Genomic DNA, 25,534 nt, shown 5'->3' on the forward strand with positions numbered 1-25,534 from the left:
GGTTCAACTATAAACCCAGCATTCATAACTTGAAAGTTCTTGACTTTATGGGTTTCACAGCTACTTGTCAGAAAGGAGTGGTTATTGACTTGAATAATGAGTCCAAGTCTAGAGAAGGACATTGAGCAGGCATTCTGCAGCCCTGTTCTTACCAGCATTTAGTTTTGGACACTCTATTGCCCCCCCACCCCCTTATGCACCCATGTCCCTACCTCTAACTTGGCCCAGTTCCATCCATTTTTTTTTCATCAACTTCTCTTAAGGTTTAGTGAAACCACTTAATCCATTTCTTCAGAAAATACTGGATGAGAACGGAAGTTCTTTGAGAGCTCTAAAATTTCTAGATGTCTCCCTTCAGGTAAGTGATCTGAAGCAGAAAGAGAGAGAGAGCAAGAACAGGATTCTTTAGTGATACTGATATTGCACCATTCAGATGACAACCTGCAGAGAGCAACTAATATTGCTAAACAGTTTCCCTTTTCATCCAGATTACTTTGCAACCAAGCCACTGTAAATTGGCAACTGTAACTTAGATTTGAGCCTTCCTATTTCAGCTTTACTGAGGATACTTTATTGGAAGTATTTTGAAAAAGACTATGCTGATATGTAAGAAATTACATGAATCTATTAAAAAAACAAAGTTATATATGGTGAATCTTTAGACTGAAAAATAGAAAAAGTTTTGTGACTCTTGATATCAGTTGGCACCAAAACCCTTATACAGTGCAGTGAATTTTTCAAGGACTTAGGTAGCATACTTCCAGAAAAGTGCATCTTAATATCAATTGCCTCATGATAGTGGCAACTCCTGTAAGAAAAAGTTTTTCTTTTTCACCATATCTTTGGATATCTGGACATCTTTGGTCTATCTGTAAGTACACGTGCCTAGAAAACTTGGGAGTTTATCAGAGACAAAGAGGAAAACAATTGTAAATGTTCCTTGTCAAAAATATTATCAAATGCAGTACTAATGTCTCCACATCTACCTGGCTACCTTGGTTCCTCTATTCCCCCTTCTGCCCCATCCCAGATGAACAAAACAAAACAAATGAAGGATCCAATACTAATGTGCCATACAGAGGGAATTCTGCTATTCCTGAGAAGAAAAACAGAACACTGAACACCTTCTGTTCCCTCGTCAAACTTAATCATCTGGATAGAGCTGGTATTTCTGTTTGACTTCTTCCACGCCTTATAGCAGAAAGAAACATATTACCCTGAATAAGACAGACATAAAGCAATCAAAGATGTTTGGATGCAGTACAGAATGTGATTATTTTCTCTTTAACTGTTTTGACTCAATTTATTGCTGCCTACCATATTTTGCTTTATGAAGCAGCACTGGAGAAAAAACAGCCTCATTCTTTAGCTGAGATAATACGCACTAGTTTGGGAGCCAGTTTCCCTCTCATCTCAGATAATGCTCAAAACCACAATGTAATACAGAGTAGTTCAATACAACCATTTGCACAGTGAATGATGCAGAATGTTTAATTGATTTATCTATGAAAAGCACCAGATTTCTACAGGAATATTATCTGAGATTTAAGGTGGCTGTTTTTGTGTTTTCCCTCAGACTCCATTCAGGTGTCATTCCTTCTCCTATTTTGAAGCAACTTGGAAAAAGAAATGGTGATTAACAAATAGCAGGAAGAGAATGCATACTTTGGTGAATTTAATCCATTTTGAGATAGTGTTCCCCTGACTGACAACTGTCAAATACAGTTAGAACAGATGATATAAAACACTTTGTCTCTCATTCAGAGGTAATTAAAGATATCCCCAGTACCATGTTACTGGAAGTCCACAGCATCAGATTACCAACATCCATGGAAGCTCTCTGAAGTGCAACATTTTTAATTTACCTAATATTCTTCTCATTCTGCTAAAGAAAAATAGTGGAGTTTGTTTTAAGGTTGTTCTCATGGCTTTACCTGAAATCTGCAGCTCACCAGTCTCAGTGTAAAAAGGCATAAATACCAGGTAAAACTCTTTCAGTAAAATTCTATAAGATAATGAGACTTTCAGTACAGAATGAAAATATTTTCTTCTAAGGAATCCTTTAAAAATAGAGAGTCCCAACAAGAGTAAAGAAGAGAATATTTTTCTGCAAAAGGATGACAAACAAAATCATAGAAGGGATATCAAAACCTCTGGCTGAATATCTTGCTCTGATGAAGGACACATATATAGGCCATCTCTAAAACTGGTTTTTCTAATCTGATGTTTAAAATTTTCAGTAAGGAAGATTGCAAAGACAGCTCGCCCTCCTTTTGGCAGTACCTTATATGATAACAGATGTTGACTGCACTTCCCAATTAACTCCTTTTAAAAAATTAAATTTAAAATAAAACATTTCCCATAGTTATATTTCTAGATCTCTAACAAATGTTCCTGCCACCAGAAATACATTCCTCAACCACTGCTGAGAAGTACAGTGTCCACAGTTAGCAGTACATCTGAGACCCGAGTGACATTTATTTAGTTGTGTAGACCAATTACCTCCCCACATTTCACAGAAGAGTAACAGTGGCCTCTTTTGTAACTGCATCACATTGCCGGATTTCCATTCAGCTTCAGATCCAAACAAATAGACCCTGCTATTCCAGCTGCATAGCTAGTCATTCCCCATGATGCATTTGCAAATCTCATGTTTCCTGAGAGCAGAATTTCATGCTTTCATTAAATTTGGATCAAATTTCATCTTGTTGCCATTGTGACAGACAGATCAACTCATGACCAAGAATCATGCTGCATTTTTCAACTGCCCCACTGGTGTGCTGGGTCACCTGGGAAAGGGGCTTCCCTCCTTGTTTCCCACAGATAGTTATGGAACACTGAAGCGCCTGCGACTGATGGAGTGCAGAAGTGTTCCCTTTAAACCACCATGTCAAATAAACCACCCTAACAGAGCAAGAGCAGTACTGGTCCCACATCTATATTTAGCAATTGAAGCTGACTAAACATGAAGGGAAACACTACAGCAATTCCAGGGAGATAGTAAGAGCTGCACACTGACTGAGAGTATCAGGTGCTCTAAGAAAAATGTCTTTCCAGGGTTTCCCCAGTAGCCGGAATACTTACAAAGGGCTGTATAGGCACTGCATGTTTGGACCCCAAGTATCACTAGGCTAACAGAAAAAAATCAAAGTACTTTCAGTTTCAAGTGAAAATGTGAATTAAAAAAAATCAGCTAAGTAATTTTAAATAAAACTGCTACTCAACAGGAAGGAAAAATAGATTCATCAATCACTCACTCACTACTTCTCATTTTCACTTAGCCGCAAAATGAGAAGGATGTAACTGACAAGTACACCATAACCACCCATTATATCTGACACTGAGATCATTTGCTGTATATTAAAAAGAATTGTTCTGGCACTTGTATACAGTGGTGTCAACCTTAATTGCTAAAAAGCACTGAACAGCTCTTCTAAACATAGCAACAATTTACATTTTAAAAGCAAACCAAAGACACAAACAGGTGGAAGCACTCCATTGTGCCATATGAGACCCTTGTTCCTACAGCTGCCAACCAGGACGAGTGCACATCTAGTAAAATATCAGCTTGGGTGTAAAAGGAAAGATGTACAGTGCTAAATCCTCAGAGTCCAAAAAACCCCAAATTCAATAGTGCAAATTTTATTCCAAAATTCTGAAACAACATGCTTGGAAATGAAAGGGTTTCACAGGCTAAAAAATGGTGTGTATAAATAAGCCATGGTTACTACATGATATCCTCACAGGCAAGATAAAGGAGACATGGTCTAGGGCAGACAACACTGAAACAAGCTTACAGCTATTGATAACAACATCTAATCACTGACAAAAACAAGGATTACTTGGGTGAGGTTCACAAGAGATGATGTGCAGTATGGTATTATTTATTATTTTTATCAGTGAGTTAGATGATGGAACAAGGACTATCACATAAGCTGAAAGGGATTACAAGAATTTTGGAGGCCATGAATATAATTCAAAAGGCACTCAAGTAAACAGAGAAACTGGAAGCTGCATTTCTCTTACGAATGTGTGCAACAAACTGCAGTAATATAGGAAAGTTAATTTGCACACATTCAGGACAGAAATTCAGCAAAGAATTGATTCTTGGAGATTCCACAAAACAGGACCTGATAGCTACAATTTATCACAAAATGAATGTACATCAACTATACTCATACTCTTAAATAACAAAAATCCAATCAGTAATCCCACTGAGTTGTATGATCCACATAGGAGACATGAAGTAAATGTCTCTTGTCCTCCTGAGATCTTCGGATAGCAGTTTCTCCCTGGAAACTTCAGTGGGGAGTTCAGTGGGGCTGTGCTGACCTTGGTTAAACAGTAAAGGAAGCTGCCTGTAATCAATCAAAAGCTTGAGCTGATCAAACTCAATTCACACATGGATTGGGTAATTCTTGCAGCTCCTGGCAAGATTCCTGTTAAACATAGCTAAACGGTAAAATTGGGGAAAATTTATCTGGTAAACATAAACAGCTAACCTGACCATAATTGGATAAGTCACCCTAAAAGAATGCTGCAGCTTACACCCTTGATGGAAAAAAAAGTTTTTACTAAGGGAATAATGAGAAAGGATTGAGCATTTCCTCTTTAAAAAAAAAAAGAAAAAAAAAAAGGAAGGCTCCAGGTGGATTGATCGATATAACTGTATCCTTTCTAAAAGAACTGAAACCCTATAGGAGTTGCAAAGAAATGTGGCTGGGAAGAACAGCAAGAGTGAAAATGAACAGATGGGGAGATAATGGCAGACTGGCTGACAGAGCAAAGCAGCAGACAGAGTGAGCAAGAACAACTGGCAGGGAAGGCAGCTATTGCGAGCAGTAGGCAATGGTCCTGGCTGGCAGGGAATACCTGGAGGTGAGCAGTGTGAATATCAAGGTCGAAAGCATTGCTCCGTTAAGGTATACAGATGCAACCAATAAAGAGCAATCTCCTGGGCTAAACAAAAGAGCCTCAATACCTGTTTCAGCAGCAAGGTGAAACCTGCCCCTAGATGGACTCATCTTACTGAATTTTCTTCAAACTGATTTATCCCACAGACTTTGGTGGCTGTCATTTAGCATCAGGGAAAACAGCTATTATACCTCTTATGTCATGCTGCAACTCAGTCAAGCCTTTGGTGCCCAAGGTACACATGGTATGGTTGATTTCCAGTCGAGTATTGCACCTCAGATGCCCAGAATGATTCATCTGAGAAGGCAACAGCTGTGCGGAGCAAAAGCAGGCGGTCTCTCTCATGCTGGGCATGCACAATGGAGAGGAGGTTTACAGGTGTGCCAGGATAAATCAGGTATGGTCTGGAAGGGGATCTTGATAAACAGTCTGAAAAACTGGTGGATATCTCTCTCCTATGAGAAATGAACACTTAGAAATCTTCTCAACAGCACTCATGGACAAACAAATGCAGCACTGATCCATGATGTAATTCAAATGGGACTCAGGACTGAATGGATAGAGGTTTGTGATGTTGTGCTGCAGACTCAGACGGGAACTCCCTTGGGAATTTTAGTTATTTGGAGTTTTGCCATGCTGTCCTATTCCCTGTTATACCATATTACTGTCTCTGTGAATGACCAGACTTGGCTCACACAAACTGACTTTAACCATACAGTTTAAGTGAACACTTTCACTACTGTCACATCACAGTTTATTGGCACTTCCTATTGGTATGTTAAGTGTCATAACTGATACCTTCCTCAAAGTATTTTTTTCTCTGATTCTTCTCCAAAGAAAGAATTCTGCATTAAGAGTAACATTTGCTTTGGCAAGTAATAGTATTTGGAATTTCTGGTTTAAGTTTAAAGAGCAAAAGAAGTTTGTGGGTTCTTATTCCACTTTTGAAGGCATATCCTCCTTCTTCTGCTTGGAGGAAAAGGTAGTGAGGCTAACATTGCTCACTTGAAACATGAAGTAAAACTTCATAGAGAAAAAAACAGGTTCTGTGAAAGGTTTGTTTTTTTTTTTTTTTNTTTTTTTTTTTTTTTCTCCTGCATGGATAAGGCTTTGTTTATTTATTTGTTTGTTTGGAGGGGAACAAGACAAAAAGGGAAAATAAGGCAGCATAGGTTTACTCTGGAGAAAAAAGAAAAAAAATCACAATTTACAAAGAGGTTCAGAAACACTTGATTAGCAGAGATTAAAATAAAGAAAGAAGCTATACTTCCAGCTGTCACAGCTAAAACCACCTGGCTGGCAACTCTAAACCTTCTAATTATTATCCAGAAAAATGGGCTAGAGAAAGTTGCTTTCTTTTATTTTCATAAAGGCTTAGAAGTAATTGGCCTTGATGTATTTTTGAAAGCTGTTAGAAGTTTTTGATGCCATCTCTACATCAATAACAGGTTTTTTGTTTGTTGTTTATGAGATTGAAACAGCATAGGACTGTCCATCTATTTTTATAGAACCAAGAAAATATAGGATGGTAGGTGCAAGACCCTTAAAACAAGAAATTTGTTTTTAAATAGATTTATATTATCATTTACATCACATTTTGACCTCCAAACGGAGGCTGTATTATGGGTTAAATATGACACAGAAGCCTACATTAGGAGCAAGGAGAGAGTTCTGCCATCCATTTCCCACACAAAACACTCAAATGGAGTATGTGCAGATTTTAGCTGATGATCCCTCTTGCAACACTGCATTCTGATTATTATTTCTACTTACAGTGCCATATACCTTACATAACCTGCTTGAATTATTTAGGACAAATAATGAATATGATCTATATAAATGAAATAAAAATATAAACCAGGATATTTTTATCTAAAGAATCACAAATAAAGACAAAACCAACTTTTGGCAAATTTTCACATGGTAGTCTGTATGACTTTTTTTTTAAATTTTATTAAATGTATAATCGTTGATGAATAGTATCTAAATACCCTGTAAAACTACTCCTATACAAATCCCAACAGACCTTTGTTGAGAAAAAAGCCTCCAAACCATCCAAAGTTTCCAACTTTCTATTTTTTTTTCAAAATAGTCCATTATTCAGGTTTAATTTTTAAAGGTTGCAGCTTGTAATTTGCCCACAGAAAAAAAAATTAAAAGAACAGTCTTCCTTCCAGAAACTGAGTTTACAAGTATGAGTGGCAGCTCTCACAGCTGGTGCCAGCAGATTTCTCAGAACAGAACCTGTAGAAGTATATTGAAATAACTGAAGGAGAGAATCAAATAATTGCTAGCTACAAGGATGCTTGAAGCAAAAGGAGGCCTGGGCTTCTTTTTCTGTAGTTATGTGCAAATACATCTTCTGACTTAAAGATAGAAAATAACCCTATCTCCAAGTGCATATATGGCATGTAAATATTTTATAAACAATTAAAAACCAGTATTTTCCCCTATAAAGTGCAGTGGGAAATGGCACTAACATATTTTTGAATTTTTTTTAAGTATCAGATATACTTAAATATTTGCTCAGGAATTCATATGTGGAAGAGTCAGAAAGAGGCAAAAGCCTTTTGAAATGAGATGAAGTACAAAATTCACATGCTTGGATAACTTTCTGAAGTCAACAATTGCTAATAGGTTTTCTTAGTAAAATAGGCTTGAATACTCAAGTGTGTATGCTTGAATGTTATGGCTTTTTACATTTCCCTTTGCTTCTTGTTATTATTATTATGACTATACAAGTACGGAAGCACATGACCATTCAACAGGAAAATAATGAAACCAGTTTTCCTAGGTGGTTTGCTAGCTAGGTGGAAACTACACAGTGATGGCTGAAATTTTTCCAAGTTTTTTTTTTTGGAAGAAAATATGGATTCGACAGACTTAAAATGTTTTGACAGCTAATGAATTTTGTTGAATGTAGATGCAAAATCAATTATTTCTAAGTCAAAGTATTTCCTTTCAAAAGCATCAAAGCAAATATCAAAGACTTTGCTGTTTTACTGCAAGGTTGAGTCAAGAACATTTGAGCTTAACGCTGCCTCTTTATCCAACTTCACTGGGGATACCAATATCCAGACTCATTAATACCAGGACAACAGAAAAACAGAGATGATCTAATTTCCACTAACACTCAAAATCAAAACATGTATCAGCAATTTATTAAGTTGATTCCTATGACAAATATATGGCATAAATTATCAAATTTGTCTCAGTTTTACAAGAATTTTTTTCATTTCTATGAAGTAGGCTAGCCTTTTCCAAAAACCTACATTTAGTAAGGCCACAAGGTGAAAAAAAAAGGAGTCAGCAGTTGAAGCCAATGCTAAAATGTGTATCATCTTTTCTTTTTCTTCCATGATGATATTCTCAGGTGGAAGTGACATTAAAAAAAAAGCATTTAATTTTTCTGTTGTCAAGGACAGCAGAAAATGTGATCCTAAGTTCAGGCAACGTCACAGTAAGTTCACCTTTGATTCCTGACTACTATCATATAGCAAGTGAGTTTTAAAAGACAATTTTTAAGTGAATGCACTCTCACTAAAAGAAATAGGGTGGAGAAGAAGGCTGGAGCAGAATGCTTGGGTGATCATCCCATGCTGGAGACTGGTTATTGAACACTCAAGAAAATACATGAACTGTCCACCATAAATGCTTTTTCTAATGCTAGCCATAATGTTAATTTGCAGGAATAATCTCAGATACTTCAACTCTAAAACTGAACTCTAACGACAAAGTGAACTGATAAAATATGTTTCACATTTGAAACTTTTAATTACAAGAACTTGTTCAGTCTTCTTAATTATATTCCACCCTCTCTCTCAAAAGGCAGAAAATAAAGGGAAAAAAAGAAACAGAAAAAAAGCAGCAGGGACTAAAAGCATAAGGAGAGACAAAATTTCAAATTCTTAAGCTGATACATTTTTTCACAATTTGTTTTTAATCAATACAATCTACACATTCTTTCTAAGCTTCCATCCACATGTAGAGCAAAGCAAAATACTGAGCTCAGCGAAAGAAACCTAGGATATAGTTTTTCAACCCACCACATAGTTGTATGTTTAATGATACATGTTAATAGAGAGATGACGGAAAATTATTTTGCAATAAAACTTTCTGGATAATAGCAACTACATTAATTTTAAACTACTATTCCACTCCCTGCTGATTCTACCTACTGGAATGCAGAGGATTGCATGGACTACAAAGTTCTGATGGTCCTTCAAATTAGCTTCCTTCTCCAAACCTCTGAAAACAACTATAAAGAAGCTGCAGAGAAGCACTAAACTTTATGCTGTGGTTGAAAGCTGTCCCTCAAAACTCCCCCCAAAACAAAGGCAAAACCCTCTAACTTGCCACATGCAGAAAGGATAAACTGCCAACCCATTACTGGTAACTTCCTACAAGATCATAGTTAAAATACAGAAGCATTCAAGGTATTGTCCTCAGAGAACCACATTCACTTGTATATTTATCAACACCTCACAGCCACCTATCCACTAGAAAAAAAACCCCTCAGTTAAGAATGCATGAATAATAAAACAAGAACTAAATCTGCAGCAGCTGTGACAGCTCTAACTTTACTCATAATGAAGCAGTACCAGCAAAAAGGTATTGCTCAAAGTCTAGGCAAATCAAATTTCATCATCTTATTCACAGAAATTCTTACTGACAATTCAGCTGCAATCATCATGCTGAAGTAAACCCACCTAATCAGTTTGATCATTTTAAACTTACTCTTAATGATTAACTCATAAATTCTGCATTTATGGCAATGGATTGGAAAATATCTGTCAAGTCCTCTAATGCAATTGTATGATCCATGCTCTTAATGAACATAAATGTTGTTCTAATGACAATTATATTTCAGCTATGTATTTTCTTAAGATAATTACTAATAAATGCAGAATTTATCCATATAAATGCAGAAGGTCAGTAATGTTCACATTAACAGAATCATAGAATGATTTGGGTTTGATGGGGCCTTTAAAGATCTGCTGCCTTTTCTTAGTTTGCAGTGGTTGCTATACAGGGAGCAGATCAGGCTGCCTTACTCAGTTCCAGCCTCTCTCTGGATGCAATTTGTGTTTGGCAGGGGAGCTGGAACTAGATGATCTATGACATCCTTTCCAACTCAAACCATTCTGTGATTCCATACTTCCTCTTCTGTCTGCAGAGTGATGAAGCGGTTCTGCAAGGGCACCCAAGGCTTCAGGGTAAGTCTCTTCCTCCTGCAGGTCCTTGCCATTGCAAACTTCCATTCTGATGCATTCTTGGCACTCCATCTCTTCTCCGTGTGCCAGTGGGGGAGTTTTCGGCTGACTGGCCATGGGCTGTGAGTCCACTGCAGATTGTGCTTGGAACCAGTTATCTAACTCCTTCTTGGTCTCCCAGATGTTATGCAGCCTTCTCACCACCTGCTGCTGCTCAGTCACCTGCAGCAGGAGGTCCTCCACCTGGGCACACCTTTTGCAGGCCAGGAAAAAGGTCTCGGCATGTCCTGAGGTCTGCACTGCACTGCACTCTCTTTCCTCAGCAGCTCCATCTGGGTGGAGGTACCGGCCACTGCTGGGATAGATGGTGCAGACCCCACAGCTGGAGCTGCAGTTTTTGCTCTCAGACACGTGTCCACTGTTGCACCTTCAGGGTCAGGATAAATGCCCTTGGCCTATGCCTGGTCACAACAAGGTTTCTGAGTTATGTGCACAACAAGTCTCTTCACTCAGCCTAGGAAAATGTATTTCCTAGAGCATCTGGACCTCACCATTAAACACACATAGGTGATTAAGATGTTTCAAGCATTGAACTATGAAAACAATAAATGAAGCTAGATTAGCAAATTGTTAAAAAAGGTATTCAAACACATCTCTGCCACAGAAGCAACAAAATTGGGAAAGAGAGAAAATTACATTGCTTTTTAATGATGTTTTAGGACAATCTAATATGATATTACTTTGGCTAAGGCTGCATTGACCCTGACAATATGACCATTAAAGACTTCGATATGCTATTCACAACTTGCCAATTACCACTTACATTGACATAAACACTCAGTTTGGAAATTATTAGCATCATTTTAGTTAAAAAGATAAAAGTTTGTAACATTTCAGAAAATTTTCTTTCCTAGCTCAGATTTCATTTAAAGCATTGTATATTTTGGCTTTTTTTGCAAGGGACATAAACAGTTTGTAAATAATAAAGGCTATGTGGTAGCAAGTCCCAAAGCCCCCCAAATCACTCACAAAAATAGGTCACAAAGCTGAGTGCCAGGAAAAAAAAGAAAGCACCTACATAATACTCTGACAACATGGAGATTTAATTCAACTTTGCCACAGAGTATCTATTAAACCAAAGAACAGCAAGCTCACATTATTCATCCTGAAGGAAGCATAGAGTTATACCTGAGATACAAATGTTTCACCAGATCAGACCCCCAGGACCCTGTTCTTATTTACACAGGCCTTTCCTCACACACATTTGAGGTCAGCACACATATGTACTGAATTTCTTTACTGCCAAACAGAATTGTGAATGTATATTAATGCAAATGAGACTCCAGCCCCCCTAAAAAACCTGTCTGCTTTAGTGTTGGACCTACCCTGAATAAATTAGAGTGAGTAACAAATGAGCATGCTTAATTCTGTTATAAAATAATTTACTACTGTGGGGTGTGGGAGTGTCTGTGTTATATTTTGCTTTTAATAGTGCTTGAAGGAAAGGGTGAGGCCGTTAATACCTTCCTTGCCTCAGTCTTTAATAGTAAGATCAGTGTTCTTTGGGCCCTCACCCCCCTGAACTGGAAAACAGACATATATGGAGCTAGATAGGATCCACCCAGGAGTATTGAGTGAGCTGGTGGGAGGGCTCACCAAGCCACATTCTGTCATTTTTTTAGCAGTCCTAGCTGACTGAGGAGATCTCAGTTGACTGGGGGTTAGCCAATATGACACCTATCTACTAGAAAGGCCAGAAGGAGGATCCAGGAGGTCAGGCCTGTAAGTCTGACCTCTGTGCCAGGGAAGGTCATGGAGCAGATCAGCCTGAATGCCATCACACAGCATATGCAGGAAACCAGGGGATCAGGCCCTGCCATCATGGGATTGTGAAAGGCAGGTCCTGCTTGGCCAACATGATCTCCTTCCTTGATAGGCAATATGATTGGTGTAGGAAGGAAAGGCTACCTGGACTTCAGTAAAGTCTTTGCCACTGTCTCCCACAACATCTCCGGGAGAACCCGGCTGCTCATGGCTTGGATGGCTGTAATATTCACTGGGTAAAATGTATGTCTGATGGCTGGACCAAGGGAATGGTGGTGAACTGGTGTTACATCCAGCTGGTGGCTAGTCACAAGTGGTGTTTCCCAGGGCTCAATGTAGGGGCCTGTTCTGTTTAATATCTTTACTAATGATCTGGACGAGGGGATTGAGTGCACCCTTGGTCAGTTCACAGACAGGCACCACCAAGTTGGGCAAGAGTACTGATGTGCTGAAGGGTAAGAAGGCTCTACAGAGGGACCTGGACAGGCTGGATTGATGGGCTGAGGCCAACTGAATGAGGTTCAACAAGGCCAAATGCCAGGTCCTGCAACTGGGTCACAACCCCAAGCAGCACTACAGGCTGGGCGAAGAGTGGCTGGAAAGCTCCCCAGAGGGAAAGGACCTGGAGTTGCTGGTTGATACAGGCTGAACATGATCCAGCAGTGCATCTGGGTGGGCAAGAAGGTCAATGGTATCCTGGCTTGTGTCTGAAATACCGTGGCCAGTAGGAGTAGGGCAGGGATCATTCCTCTGTATTTAGCACTGGTGAGGTTGCATCTCGAATCCTGTGTTCAGTTTTGGGCCTCTCACAATAAGAAATGCATTGAGGTGCTGGGGTATGTCCAAAGAAGGGCAATGAAGCTGGTGAAAGGGATGGAGCACAGGTCTTATGAGGAGTGCCTGAGGGAGCTGAGGTTGTTTAACCTGGAGATGAGGAGGCTCAGGGGAGACCTTATCACTTTACAACTACCTCAAAGGAGGCTGTAGCCAGGTGGGAGTCATTCTCTTCTCTCAAGTAGCAAGCAATAGGACAAGAGGAAGTGGTCTCAAGACGTACCTTGGGATATTTGGAAAACTTTTTTCACAGAAAGGGCAGTCAGGCAGAACAGGGCAGTTACGGAGTCACCATCCCTGGGGTACTTTGGGATATTGTTGAGTGGTGGACTTGGTAATGCTGGGTTAATGCTTGGACTTGATGATCTTAGAGATCTTTTCTAATCTAAGGCATTCTATGATTCTACCCTGAGAACAATGGATAATTACTTTTTTCAGCTGACTCAGAGAGGTACAGCAGCACAGCAACCAGTTATGCGCTTTCCCACTCTGGCTTTTGAAAATTGAAAATATGCTGTGTCACATATTGCTTTGACTAAACTAGGCTGTGGATCTCCATCAGAATACCTCCTATCTCTTATGCCAAAACCCTGACCACCCAACTGTGGCAATAGATCCAGAAACTAATTTAAAAAGTAGAAGTAACATATAACAGTTGCATAATAATAATCATAATTATTATTGAAATAAGTTACATGTAAGGAAACAATATATACATAAATGTAAGGAAACAATTATATACGTATACATATATGGTATGTATAAATTTACATGGGTACAAATTTAATTTTGGAAAAGAGAGATAGCAATAGGAAAGCAACCCACAGATTATCTTGGTTTGATAGTATGGATGGTTTTATCACATTAGAATGGATGCTATGTTCTATTTAGTCCAGTTTCTGGTACATTGTAAAACAGTCTCTGCACAATCACCTTGTGAAATTACTCCACCTAAAAGATGTTCTACTTCCCCCATGAAGCACCTACACCAAAAATCCTATACTACAATCTAATTCAGGCAAAGGCACCTGAATGAAAATGAAAAATGGAAGCACAGAGAAATTGTGCAACAAGTCTAAAGCTACACAGCAGAGACTGGGGAAGAACTAACATGAGATTACAAGATCTGAACTCCCACATACACTACATTAAGTTTTCTTTCAAATCACACTGAGAAAACTCACCTCCATCTGCTGTTCAAGATATCAAAAAATATATCTGCTCAACAAATTTGTGGAGCAAGTCTTTTCATTCCATGCAGCAAAAGAAACCACTGTACTCAAAAATAGAATTCACAAATAAATTATCACAGATGGATATTGTGGTGGGGTTTTTTTTGTGGTTTTGTTTTGTTTGTTTCTTTGTTTTAAGAAATAGTATTTTACTCTAAGCATAAGCCAAAATTTTGGTCTTGAAGAGGTGAAAACAGAGTTTCAAGATACAGTAGAAAAACCAGTCTTTTGAAAGTTCCACTTTCAAAAAAGATTTTAAAAGATTATTTTTATAGAGTTGATTTTAACAGCACAAAAAACCCTCTACATGATATGAAGGTAGCTTTGATGTTAGCATATTTATAACAATGTTTTATTCATGTATTTCTTTTGTAGCTCAGTCACTAACAATTGAATAAGCTACATACAACTTTACTACTGCTAGTTGTGCAATGAGAAGGATGATATTGCTTTCTGATTGCAGTAAAACAAAATAACATACATTACTTGTCTGTTCTACCATCAGTAACAAATGCAGTGAGTGTGAGATATGACATGTATGGCTACTTTTCAACAGAGATGTCATACATATGGAACACTTCTTTTGTTATACATATACGAAAGATTTCTGTATTTTCCAAGACTGCATCTACATCTGTGGAGCCAAGCTGCTGAAGTACATTGCCACACTATCCTTTATACTCGATTACAACAGATATTTTGCGATAACTATAGTTAAAGGGAAGGGACATATTATGGACCTAAAGATTTCCATCCCTAAACAGTGGAGGTTTTAAATTGCTTTGATAATAGTAATAGTATAAAAAAAAAAAGCCATACTTATGTCCAACTCTTCCTTTCGGCTGTCATCTGAAATTTTTTTTAGTGCAGCATATGAGGGAAAATTATAATCTTTTTAAATCTATGGAAATGACAAATCAAATGTTAAGTTTCTCCTCAGATTAAATGAAGATTGCAGTTGAAAACTTTTTAAACTTTTTTGGCAAAGCAACTTGCCAATGGCTATGGATGATGACAATCGAGTGTCACATGAAAAAGTAGAGCATTGCATTGAAAACTTCATTATAGTGTTTGCAAGGTACTAAATTACCTTCAAAGAAAACTCCAAGCTATCTCTGCTCTAGAAAAAAGGAAGTAAATGACCAACTACAAAAATTATACAGTGATAATACTCTTGTATTTCAAGAAACACAACACTGGTGCCACCTTAACTATAAGACAAACACCCAAACTTCACATCCTGCCACCCCAGATAAGCCATAAGGACACCTGTTACTCATCCTAGCTCCCTCCTACAGCCCCTGCATAAACATGGCGTATCCCTTACATTAATACTCAAAGCCTAAAGGAAAAGTCATAGAATGTGCAAATTACAGAATCCCAAGGATAAAGAGTCTTCAATCTTATGTTTAAACAGGAAATTTTGGAGAAGAAAAAGAATCCAGACATTGGAAGAGGAATTTTATGAATTACCCTGCACACATGAATTTATGTTTAATCTGATACCATCAGTGTCCTTGTCATTTTGTCCTCAATTTCAAAGGAACTTGGTGTACATTAAAAACAAATAGTAAGAGTAGTTTAATTTCAAAGATTATGACTACAAAATCTGTGGCTTTGGAAGCATAGTGGGAATCCTTAATTCACTGTAAGCATAACATGAATTTAGGATCCTTTTGAAACAGAAGAAATTACCACTCTAACTCATGCAGATGCTGATGTGGTGCTGTTGTATAATGCAACAGGAATGATTCTCCTGGTGACTAAAAGCAATTTTGAAGTTGTTAGTTCTACTGTATATGCAAAAGAAAAAGGCAGAAGCATCACAGATGTAGTCAGAAAAGGCAATGGAAAACTAAAAAAATCTTAGAGGAACACTTGTAATACAAACATAGAAGAAAGCTCAGAGAGGGCATTTCAAGCATAATCTTGGCACTAAGGGGAGTTTTTAGAATAAAGAGACTCCCTTTATTATTTCTAATTTTCTTTCATTTAGGAAGATATAATTTTATGAAGATTTGTTCTGCAAACAAATAAAGATGCATTGAATATTATAGGCAATCCTCTCATCACTATTTCTTCCCAGTAGAATAACCTATGAGAATCTAAATACCTACTAACCATTTAGCTTAAAAGACAGTATGCTATATACTCCCTTTTGGACATAACTGGACTACAGTCAAATATGACACCGATCCTAATTATAATTCTGATATTACACTTGAACCACTGAGCAGCGCCCAAACCAATATTTGAAATAGCTAGGTACAGTTCTGTTAAACTGTTCATCAAGAATGCCATTGCTTTGCCATTGTAGGCACTCCAAATGATGCTGGAAGTTCCCTTGGAAGCACTGTTGAGAGAGAATTATGCACTGCATCTTTTTGACCAGTTGTCCAGGGGTTTACTGTGGATTCAGCTAATGCCACAGGCTTTTGGCAGCTGGCAGTATGCACAGTGTAAAACGTCATTCAGCTTTACTGTCTCAATCACTGTGCTCCACAGAGCAGAAAATTAAGTTCGACAGATTTAAAGGAGGTTCTTGTCATTTACTGTAATTCATATAAATCATTATATATATGGCTTTAAAATCCGGTCTGTAACTTCCAAAGAACTATGACTGAGTCAGAGTGGTTATTTTATAACATAATAGGAAAAAAACCCCACAACCAAATCCAAATTATGAGTTCAGATCAAATGCTCATTTTCATTCCCATGGACAGAAGCATTTTCATCATTTCTATCTTTAAACATTCTGTTTTTCATTTTCAGAGGAGAGTAACTTCTATATCATCTACCCTTAGTTAACATGAATAGTAGTATTTTCTTCCATATTGTAACTGGCTAAGAATTTTCTCCTGGAACTACATTTTTATTGGAAAGAGAGGATTTTTAGGTGACTTCTTAGTATAAAATACATGTCAGGTTTCATGAACTTCCTGTAAAATTTAAGCAGCATTCTACTGAATTCTACCTGGTACACACTACTTTCAGGATGCCACATTTACTCTGTTGGGGAGAGGTAACTCAGAAGCCAAGCCTCTCCAATGCCTCAGGGATGAAAACTGTCCCAAATCTGGAGAATCCATGAATTTATGTCATGGAAAGCACTGTATTTCCAGTGTTCCCAGGCATGCTATGAAGCACCCTACCTGGGAAAGACTTCTTTGAGTTGCTGGCCCCAATACACATGACAATTCCTATATACATAGACAAATTATTTCCCTTTCTGTTTCACTACACAGCCCTTGGCCTCTCAATGTCCACACTGCATACTTATTAGTTTGTACACAGACTCCTGCTTAGAGCAATCCAAGTTGTTCCCTTAGTGAGAGAACCTGAACATAGAAGGAAAGATAGTATGGTCCAAGATCTGTACACTACACAGGCCAGTTCACATTGGCCACCATAAGTCTTGCTTCTTGGTCCCATACCAAAGAGTCTCCCAAGAATGGTTCATCTTGGTCTTCAGCTATACTTTCTTTGGCACATACTTTCTTTAAAACTCAAAAATTTCCCATTGGCCAGACACAGCAACCCTGAAACTCAATTCATTTGCAGTAAAAGTCAGGGTTGAATGCAGGGCCTGTGATAATGCCCTTAAACATGATACTGAAAGTGCCACTGAGAAACTACCTTCCGTTCATGCCCCCTTTGTACCTCTATTGTTGACACCACCAGTTTAAGAACTACAAGAGGTCTTGATGTGTCCTTGAAGCCTTTGATATTTACAGAAGTAGCGGTGTGTTACTTCTTTTCATATCATCCAGCTGTCTTATTTTTATGACAATGATGGGGAAAAGAACAGATAAAATGCTAATGTATTAAATAATTTCTCCCATTTCTTATCTCAGGTTTGAAATACTTGAGTGTTATCAGATATACTTGATCCTTTAAGGAAAGGTGCCTGTGATGAGATAGTTAGTACATTTTGATCTCTAGTGACAATTATTTGAAGATTGAGAGAGGAAAATAAAGTCTCATTTCACTATGATCTTCAGGACCCTGGCAATTTCCTGGTTATTGAGAACTCTTGAAAAGAAAACTTCTATCAAGTCTAGAGCTCATCACATGGTTTTAGTAACACAGTGTCTAGAAGAAAACACAGACAGCTATCAACAACTTGGTTAAAGTTTCAGCAATCATTGCAAAATACAGAACTGCTGCAGCTTCTTTTCCCTCACAAGCTGAACCTCTTCATTCAACTATTAATAGTCACACACTAGTGGCAGGACATTTTTTAGAATCTCTACAGCTGTCTTGACTTAGTGGATCCTGAAATCGAAAGCTTAATGTCCACCATTTTTCATCTTTGTTTATTGTCCTCTGTCACTGGGGCACACTGGACCCACATCTTAGGGGAAGCCTGCTGCCTTCATGGGGATTAGGTTAAAGAGGTGAAGAGAAAGTTTTCCTACCCTTAAGATTACTATCCACTATTGATTCCTCAGATAGGCAGCAATGAAGAAGGAGCATGCAACTCCAATGGACTACAAAGACGTGTTGAGATTATGCGGCGAGAAAATTAGAAGTGCCAAAGCCTAACTAAAAGTTCACCTGACTACTGCTGTAAAACACAATAAAAATTTTCCTATAAATACATTACCAAAAAAAGGAAGGCTAAGGAGAATCTCCATCCTTTACAGGGTGCAGGGAGAAACACAGTGACAAAGAATGAGGAAAAAGCTGAGATACTTAATGCCGCCTTTGCCTCAGTTTTTAACAGTAAGATCAGTTTTCTCCAGGTACGCAACCCCCTGAGCTGGAAGACAGGGATGGGGAGCAAAATGAAGCCCCCATAATCGAAGGGGAAATGGTCAGGGACATGCTACACCACCAGAGGAGACCTTATTGCTCTCTACAACTACCTGAAAGGAGGTTGTAGAGAGGTGGGGGTTAGTCTCTTCTCGGACGTAAAAAGTGATAGGATGAGAGGAAATGGCCTCATGTTGCACCAGGAGAGGTTTAGTTTGCATATTAGGAGAAGTTTATTCACCAAATGTCTGGCGCTGGAAAAGGCTGCCCAGGTCATTAGTGGAGTCACTGCTGCTGGAGATATTTAAGACGGGTAGATGTGGTGCTTAGGGACATAGTAAATGAATGAATTTGGCAGTGTTAGCTTAAGAGTTGGATTTGATGATCTTAAAGAAGCCTAAAATCTTAACTAAATGTAGGCTTAAATTATTACTTTAAGCAAGACTTACAAATTACAGTTCCACAGGTACTCAGTTTCCCAAGCCACTAGCATGCAAACAGCAGATGGCACAAACTGCAGTTAGTGAGGTATGAGTTGCAGATTACTACCATTGACTACTGGCTTCTGTTACTCTCTAAGAATCTTCATGGGGAATGCGAGAAGGCATACTGTAAAGGTATTGGACAATTTTCCTTTTCCAGAAAGAATTTTACTTCAGTTCAAGAACTGTAAATATTCTTCCTCATTTGTGAAACTTCAGTCTCAACCATGAGTGCTGAATTCAGTCTCAATCATGAATGCTGTCAGCTTCACGCATCCAGTTCTGCCTGAGTGTGCTCCTGATGCCTCCATGGTATATCCTACTTCCCCAAATAAAATCAAAATGCATGGGACACAGTCAAGTCTCACTCAGTTTCTACAAGTGGGTTGATTGATTTTTTTAAGAAAGAATAAAAAAATTATAAGAAATTTATAAGAAAGATCTAATGAAATAATTACCTCATCTGCATTTTTTTAATTGGTTTTTGTACACTTGAATGCAAACTATACATAGAGTTTGATTAGTCCTGCTGTGTACTTCTCAGGGTACTGCAATTGGTTTAGAAGCAAATCTGAGAGCCACTTCTGAGGTGCACCTAAACTCAGGAACTATGTCCTTACACATTTTTAATTGGAAAAAAACCCCCACCAAACACCAAAAACCTGCCACCCCAGCAGCATCACCCAGTGCTTTGAGACTCCACAGCAGTTTTCTCAAAATAAAAAACTCAAAAACTGCCTATCTAGTGGTCAGCCCAAATGAAGTCAAATGAGAACCAACAAGAAGCTTCCCTTGCCTTCCCCCTTATGTTCCTTCAGGGGAACAGAAAAAGAAATGACAGTGAAGGAAACAGAGGGAAGGACTACTATTTCCATTATAGTATTCATCTGTTTCTTTAAACATTGACCTTTAAAGTCTCAGATTTCAGGAACTGAAAGAGGTCTCATCACTGCATAGAAAGACGAGCAAAGGAAGACATTTACTCTTCTTCCTGCCCTGCAAGACACAACAGGAACAGAAGACAGAAATGTTCCCTGTAATAGCTATTTAAATGTCTTCATTTGAATAGAACCTGACATGTGATTTTTATCTGCTTAAGAAGGTTGTCAAAATTCCCTCTTCCACAGTAAACCATATGAAAAATCCTAACAACCAAGGGGTTTGGGTTGTGATGGGTAGGACTACACAACAAAGGAGGAAAGCAAAAGCAGAGCACATCTCACATGCACAATTCCTGCTCCAAACACATAGTTCAGACACCACTATGTGTTCCACAATGCCTTTTACCACAGCAACATAGAGCATGTGGTTTGCTCAGGAACGGAATACACACAATCAGAGTACTTGAAGTCTCTGAGAATCCACCCTCCCAATCCCCATGTAGGGAAGTAGATAGCACATTGTTAGCCAGAACAACAGATTCATTCAATTAAGAAACCACTTTACAACCTGTTTCTGAATTTGTTTTCACTGTCTCTTACTAAATCCTGGTATAAAAACCGGTTCAGAGGCCTTCCCCTCCCCTCTTTTACAACTGACAAGATAGAGGTTTCATTTCATCATGAAAGATGAATACTTAGTCCACATAGTCAATGCTTGGGCTGGGGTAGAGGAAGAAGTAATTCTCTGCTGAACTACCAAAGAACCAGATATGCAGCCAGGTTTATGATCATCAATTCGATACACATTATTTCATCATAATTTTTCTTATCTGCCTATTACATTTACTCACATTACATTCAGAAACATTTCAGGAGTCATATTTTATTCTCCCATCCTCCACTGTGCCTGAGTTGACTTAAATCTTCACATGCCTTTTCTTTTTAAGTCTGCTTTTAGTTGAAAACATCACTTTCTTGAAGAGAATCTGTCTGGAATTGTCAACCAGATTTGTTCTCCCTTGAGCAGAGTCAGTCCATTCTTTCTTGTCTTTTAATCAGTCAGTCTGCTCCTTCTGTTCGTTATTAACCGATAAATACCTCCCCCCAAAATACATGTTCCTGGTTTTGGGCTGCAATCTGTGTTTCACGTCTGAGACTCCAAATGTAATCTAAACATCTTTCCTCAGTCCTGCAGCAGCATGTTTCACATATTTCAGTCAGAAAGATATGTGTCCATTTGTCTATCTTACAGGCTCAAGAGTTGTCTTTGTGGGTTGATATTTATTGCCTTGCAGTCTTTTATGTTCAGTAGGTCTAAAAAGATCTTTTTTATAATTACTCCAGTATCTCAGTTTGAGATCCTATAATCATGCTGGGCCTCATCTGCTTTGCATCACTTGGCAATTTAGGTTGTGCAAGCTATATGAAATGCTCACAGATTTTCATAGCAATGGCATGCACAAGATGTTCCAGCTTACGTTGAATCCACTAACTACAATAGACTGGTAAGGTTTTTTGGTTTTGTTTCTGTTTTAATAGGTGTTATACTCAAAAATACCCCTTTGTCAAAATGTGAAGATGGCAAAGTCACTCATTCAAATGTTTGGAAATGCCAAAAGTAATGCATGCACCATTATGTTCCAAAGCAGCTGAGAGTTCTTAGTGCTTCTGTAAACTTCAACATGTTTTCAAGCCCAGCAACCAACCACCTAAAAGTTTACTTAACTGTTATGACACACCATCACCTTGACAGAATCATAGATAACATACAGCTCTGAAAATCCATTCATCCATCCCAGTCATCCTTCTACTTCCTCAAGTTTCTTTCTTATTCAGTACATGTTCTCTTGGGCAAGTAGTGTCTACAGATCAGGGCTTTCATGCTAGAAACCCTGACTTGGGTACCTCTGATCCTGCCAGTTGGTGTCTCAGACACTTCTTCTCTTATAGCCAGCTAGCCCTTCATGGAAATCTTGCCCTGCTCCCCAGCTTCTTGATTGACTTCAACACCAACCTCTTCACAGCAGTCTCTGCTGCTTCAGCTCAAAAGTCCTAGTGCCCTACTGGGCTTTGTCTGAGATTTGTCTGCTCTTTTAAGGCCACAGAAATGGTTAATCTCTGCACATTAAAGAAAATAAAAACCAAGCTGCCATTCAAACAGAAAACAAAAGACATTAATCATTTGATATTATCACCACACAGCATGTGTGCACATATGACTAAGACATGAGGGAGGAGAACCATATGTGCCAAACTATTTGCAATGCAGACCTGAAGAGGTTTTCCAAATCAGGTCACAGATGACAAGAGAATCAATATAACATAGACCCAGATGCAGTATTTTCACAGTCCTAATGGAGATGAGGTTGCATGAGGACCTCTTGGGTACAATTTATGCAATATGGGTTTTCATAAGACTGAGGTAACACTAGTAACATTGTGAAAGTTAAAAAAAAAAAATAACCTGAAAAGATTTTGTAGAGTTTATTTCAGTTTAGTTCAGGAACTGGAGCTGCTCATTTGCGTTACTGACCAGGTGTCTGTAAAGGATCAGTAGCATCCATTTCCATCTCTGTACGGCTGACATGTTTCCAATTTTTTCTAGAAATAGACATTACAGAGGCTAGCTATCTCTTCTTACCTTCCATTTCAATCACTGCAATCTGCTCTGAACTTAGAAAATATTTGAAAAATTCAGCTGGCATAGAAGTAGGCAATATTTCAGAGGCAAACCATTTGGAAACAGCCATCTGTGCTTGATAATGCTTGGAAATTTTAGAAAAATGCTACTTTTCGCTCTCTTTTTTTGTCAAAAAAATTCTCAAAGTTTTTTCACTAGTTCCACTCCTTTTACCCTTTCTGCAGTGGACTTCATTACTAGTTGTGAAAAAAGACAGCTCTACAGTCAAATTTTGTGTGACAGTCTACAAAATACTAATTCATTTGTGAATGCCAGAGACTCTGGCATCCCTGTGCTCCTTCATGCCCCATTTTTATTAGTTACCTCATCTCTTCTAATACCTACACTCTAGTATGTCCCTTCTATTTATTTTTTACTCTTTGCCTCCACCACCAAGACCACACAAGCAGTGAAGGTGGGATCAGTTTAGGTGGGATGCAAGTGCCAGCAAGGGCACCTTCACCAAAAATCTATTTCAATAAAATAAGTTATTCTTTCCTTGTTCTGATAGAGATTGAATTTTCTGAACGTTGGACAAAGCACAAGCCTTCCTGCAGGTTTCTGAAAGAGACGACATTTATTATTAGATGGTTGCTGTCAATTTTAAATAAATGGTGATAGCAATGATTTCTTTATTAAGCAGCAGACCATTTCTTTTCCTCACAAATGTAGCAGATGATAGAGGCCTTCCTATGCTTTAAGCTAAAAAAAGCATTTCTGTGGAGTAGATCACTGATTTCAGTTAGACAACCGATTGTCATTTGTAAGATGTTTAAGCATTCAGCAGGTCAATAGACTTTATACGCTTACAAATCTATCTGAACAGACAAAAAGACGCTTTTCTTACTTAGTGTAAGTTTCTCACCAACATCAACTGTCTCCATAAGCACTTCTTCCCATTACATAGGATAAAATAAAAAGTTCCTTGCATTTGTAATTGAAGACATTAAATTGTAATTTAATGCTTGATTCACAAAAGTAAACCAGAATCTGAAGACTAAAAACACTTCCATGTTTCATGGTAATTTCTTGTTAGTGGAAGTCTTTCTTTTCCTATTCGTTCTAGGAGCTTCCTACTAGAGATGATTTAAGTAGCAAATACTTCATAACATTCAAATAGTAAATATCCATTTCGTTCCAAAAGATGATAAAATCATTTATATTGTTTCACTTAAGACCACATATACATTGACTATTTCACTGCTCTTCTTTCACTCCCTTCCTCCAAAATATTTAAACAAACATTAGAAAATCCTGTTAGTAGTATCAACTGAAGCTCAGAAAGCTGTTAGTTCAATGTATATACACTCGATTCACTGACCTAAATTATAAGAGACTAACTTCAGAATCACTGACTGAAAACTAATCTTAAACACCGAGCAAGTGTAACAGATCCTGTAACTATACCTCTAGAAGAAATGCACTACAGATGCACTAGAAAAAAAAAAGTCACAAAAAACCACCCCAGAAGCATTAGGTGTCACATTAACTCCAAAATGAGTTTCTTTTTTGCAGGCCAGTATCCCCAGGCAGCTCCTCTCCAATTCATTGTGTTACTGAAGCACAAAACCAGTAACCTCAGAGTTACCACAGTGGGTCAGTTCTCCCACAGAAATGGGTGCTGTGGCTCAGCTACCAGCCTGTTATCAAACAAATTGCTTCTGTTCTTTTACCGACAGAGACACACTTTGGCAAATAAAGAGAAAAAAGATGTGGTCCACTTGAATCTTCCCCAAATGCTCAGAGTTCCCAGTTGCATCCCACTACTTTGTGATATCAAAAAGTAGTCTGTTGACACAGGGCACCCCACTGTTTCCAGATACCAGCAAGGATCATCCTTCCTCCCTGAACTGTGAGCCCTGAGAAAACACAGAGTGCTTTGGCCACATATTCAAGTTTCAAGACAGTTCAAAAATAAACATTAACACTTCCTGTTCCCAGGAACTGATGCAATAGAGATGCTGGGGTTTTTTAGGTGCTGAAAGAGTCCGGCCTTTTTCAGAAAAAATCTTTCTTATCCCTTAATATAAGTGACCCATTAGCATGTACAACTGTGAGACCACTGACCTACACGAGAGCAGGATAGTAGAAGCAGGTGCGACCTGTTTCTGAATCTGGACAAAATCAACGCAATCCAAGTGCCTCCAGGTAGTCAGTTTTGCTGGCTAAAGAACTCTGTTGCTTGCTACCTTTGAGCTCCTTCTAATAATTTCTTTGATACTGGCCTTTGCTCCACAGCTTGTTAAGTCCGTTTTCCAGCTAGTTACCATTCATCCTCTGGATTTTAAATGGCTTATCTAACTGAGTAAAAAGTCGTATCTATTTCTACTTTGAGCATTCCCAAAGTATTTCAAGCATGCACGATATGGCAGGTCTGTATCTTCAAGTAAAAATTAGCAAGTCATCCTGCCTTTAGCTTTGACTACAGTCCTTGCTTTAGGCCAAATTCAGGATGGCAACAACTGTGGACAACTAATGCCTTTGGTATGATCCTGTATGAAAGCAGCATGACCTTGGGAGACTCAATGAAGAAGGAGCAAGACGAGGTATTTTTCTCACAGCATAGCCATATACACGTAGATATCATTTACTCATCCTGCTTTACTGCTGCCCAATATTCTGTGCAAATCAATGTAGTACCCATTTCCTCACATTCTTTCGCAGAGAAATCTGGTTACCTCCCATGATTTTATTTGCAATATTATCAACATCTCAAAAA

The 25,534-nt window shown here is 38.3% G+C and overlaps 1 protein-coding gene across 15 annotated transcripts in view; it reads right to left on the reverse strand.

Annotated features, from left to right (window-relative positions):
- The window catches only part of DLGAP1 (DLG associated protein 1), a 418,553-nt gene that overhangs the window by 357,554 nt on the left and 35,465 nt on the right, over positions 1 to 25,534 (reverse strand). For 8 of the 15 annotated variants that reach the window (XM_017832684.1, XM_017832669.1, XM_017832679.1 and 5 more), the window contains exons 1-2: positions 9,969 to 10,048; positions 213 to 367 (exon numbers count right to left, since the gene is read on the reverse strand). The exons of 4 other annotated variants lie outside the window; for them this stretch is intronic. The gene's annotated coding sequence lies outside the window, so the exon portion shown is untranslated. Of the gene's footprint in view, positions 1 to 212; positions 368 to 4,215; positions 4,352 to 9,968; positions 10,049 to 25,534 lie in introns of those variants that run through there. 3 more of the 15 variants (XM_017832717.1, XM_017832725.1, XM_017832697.1) reach the window with 3 other exon arrangements.

Source organism: Lepidothrix coronata, unplaced genomic scaffold (genome assembly GCF_001604755.1).
Source record: "Lepidothrix coronata isolate B3197 unplaced genomic scaffold, Lepidothrix_coronata-1.0 Scaffold6, whole genome shotgun sequence".
Taxonomy (NCBI): domain Eukaryota; kingdom Metazoa; phylum Chordata; class Aves; order Passeriformes; family Pipridae; genus Lepidothrix; species Lepidothrix coronata.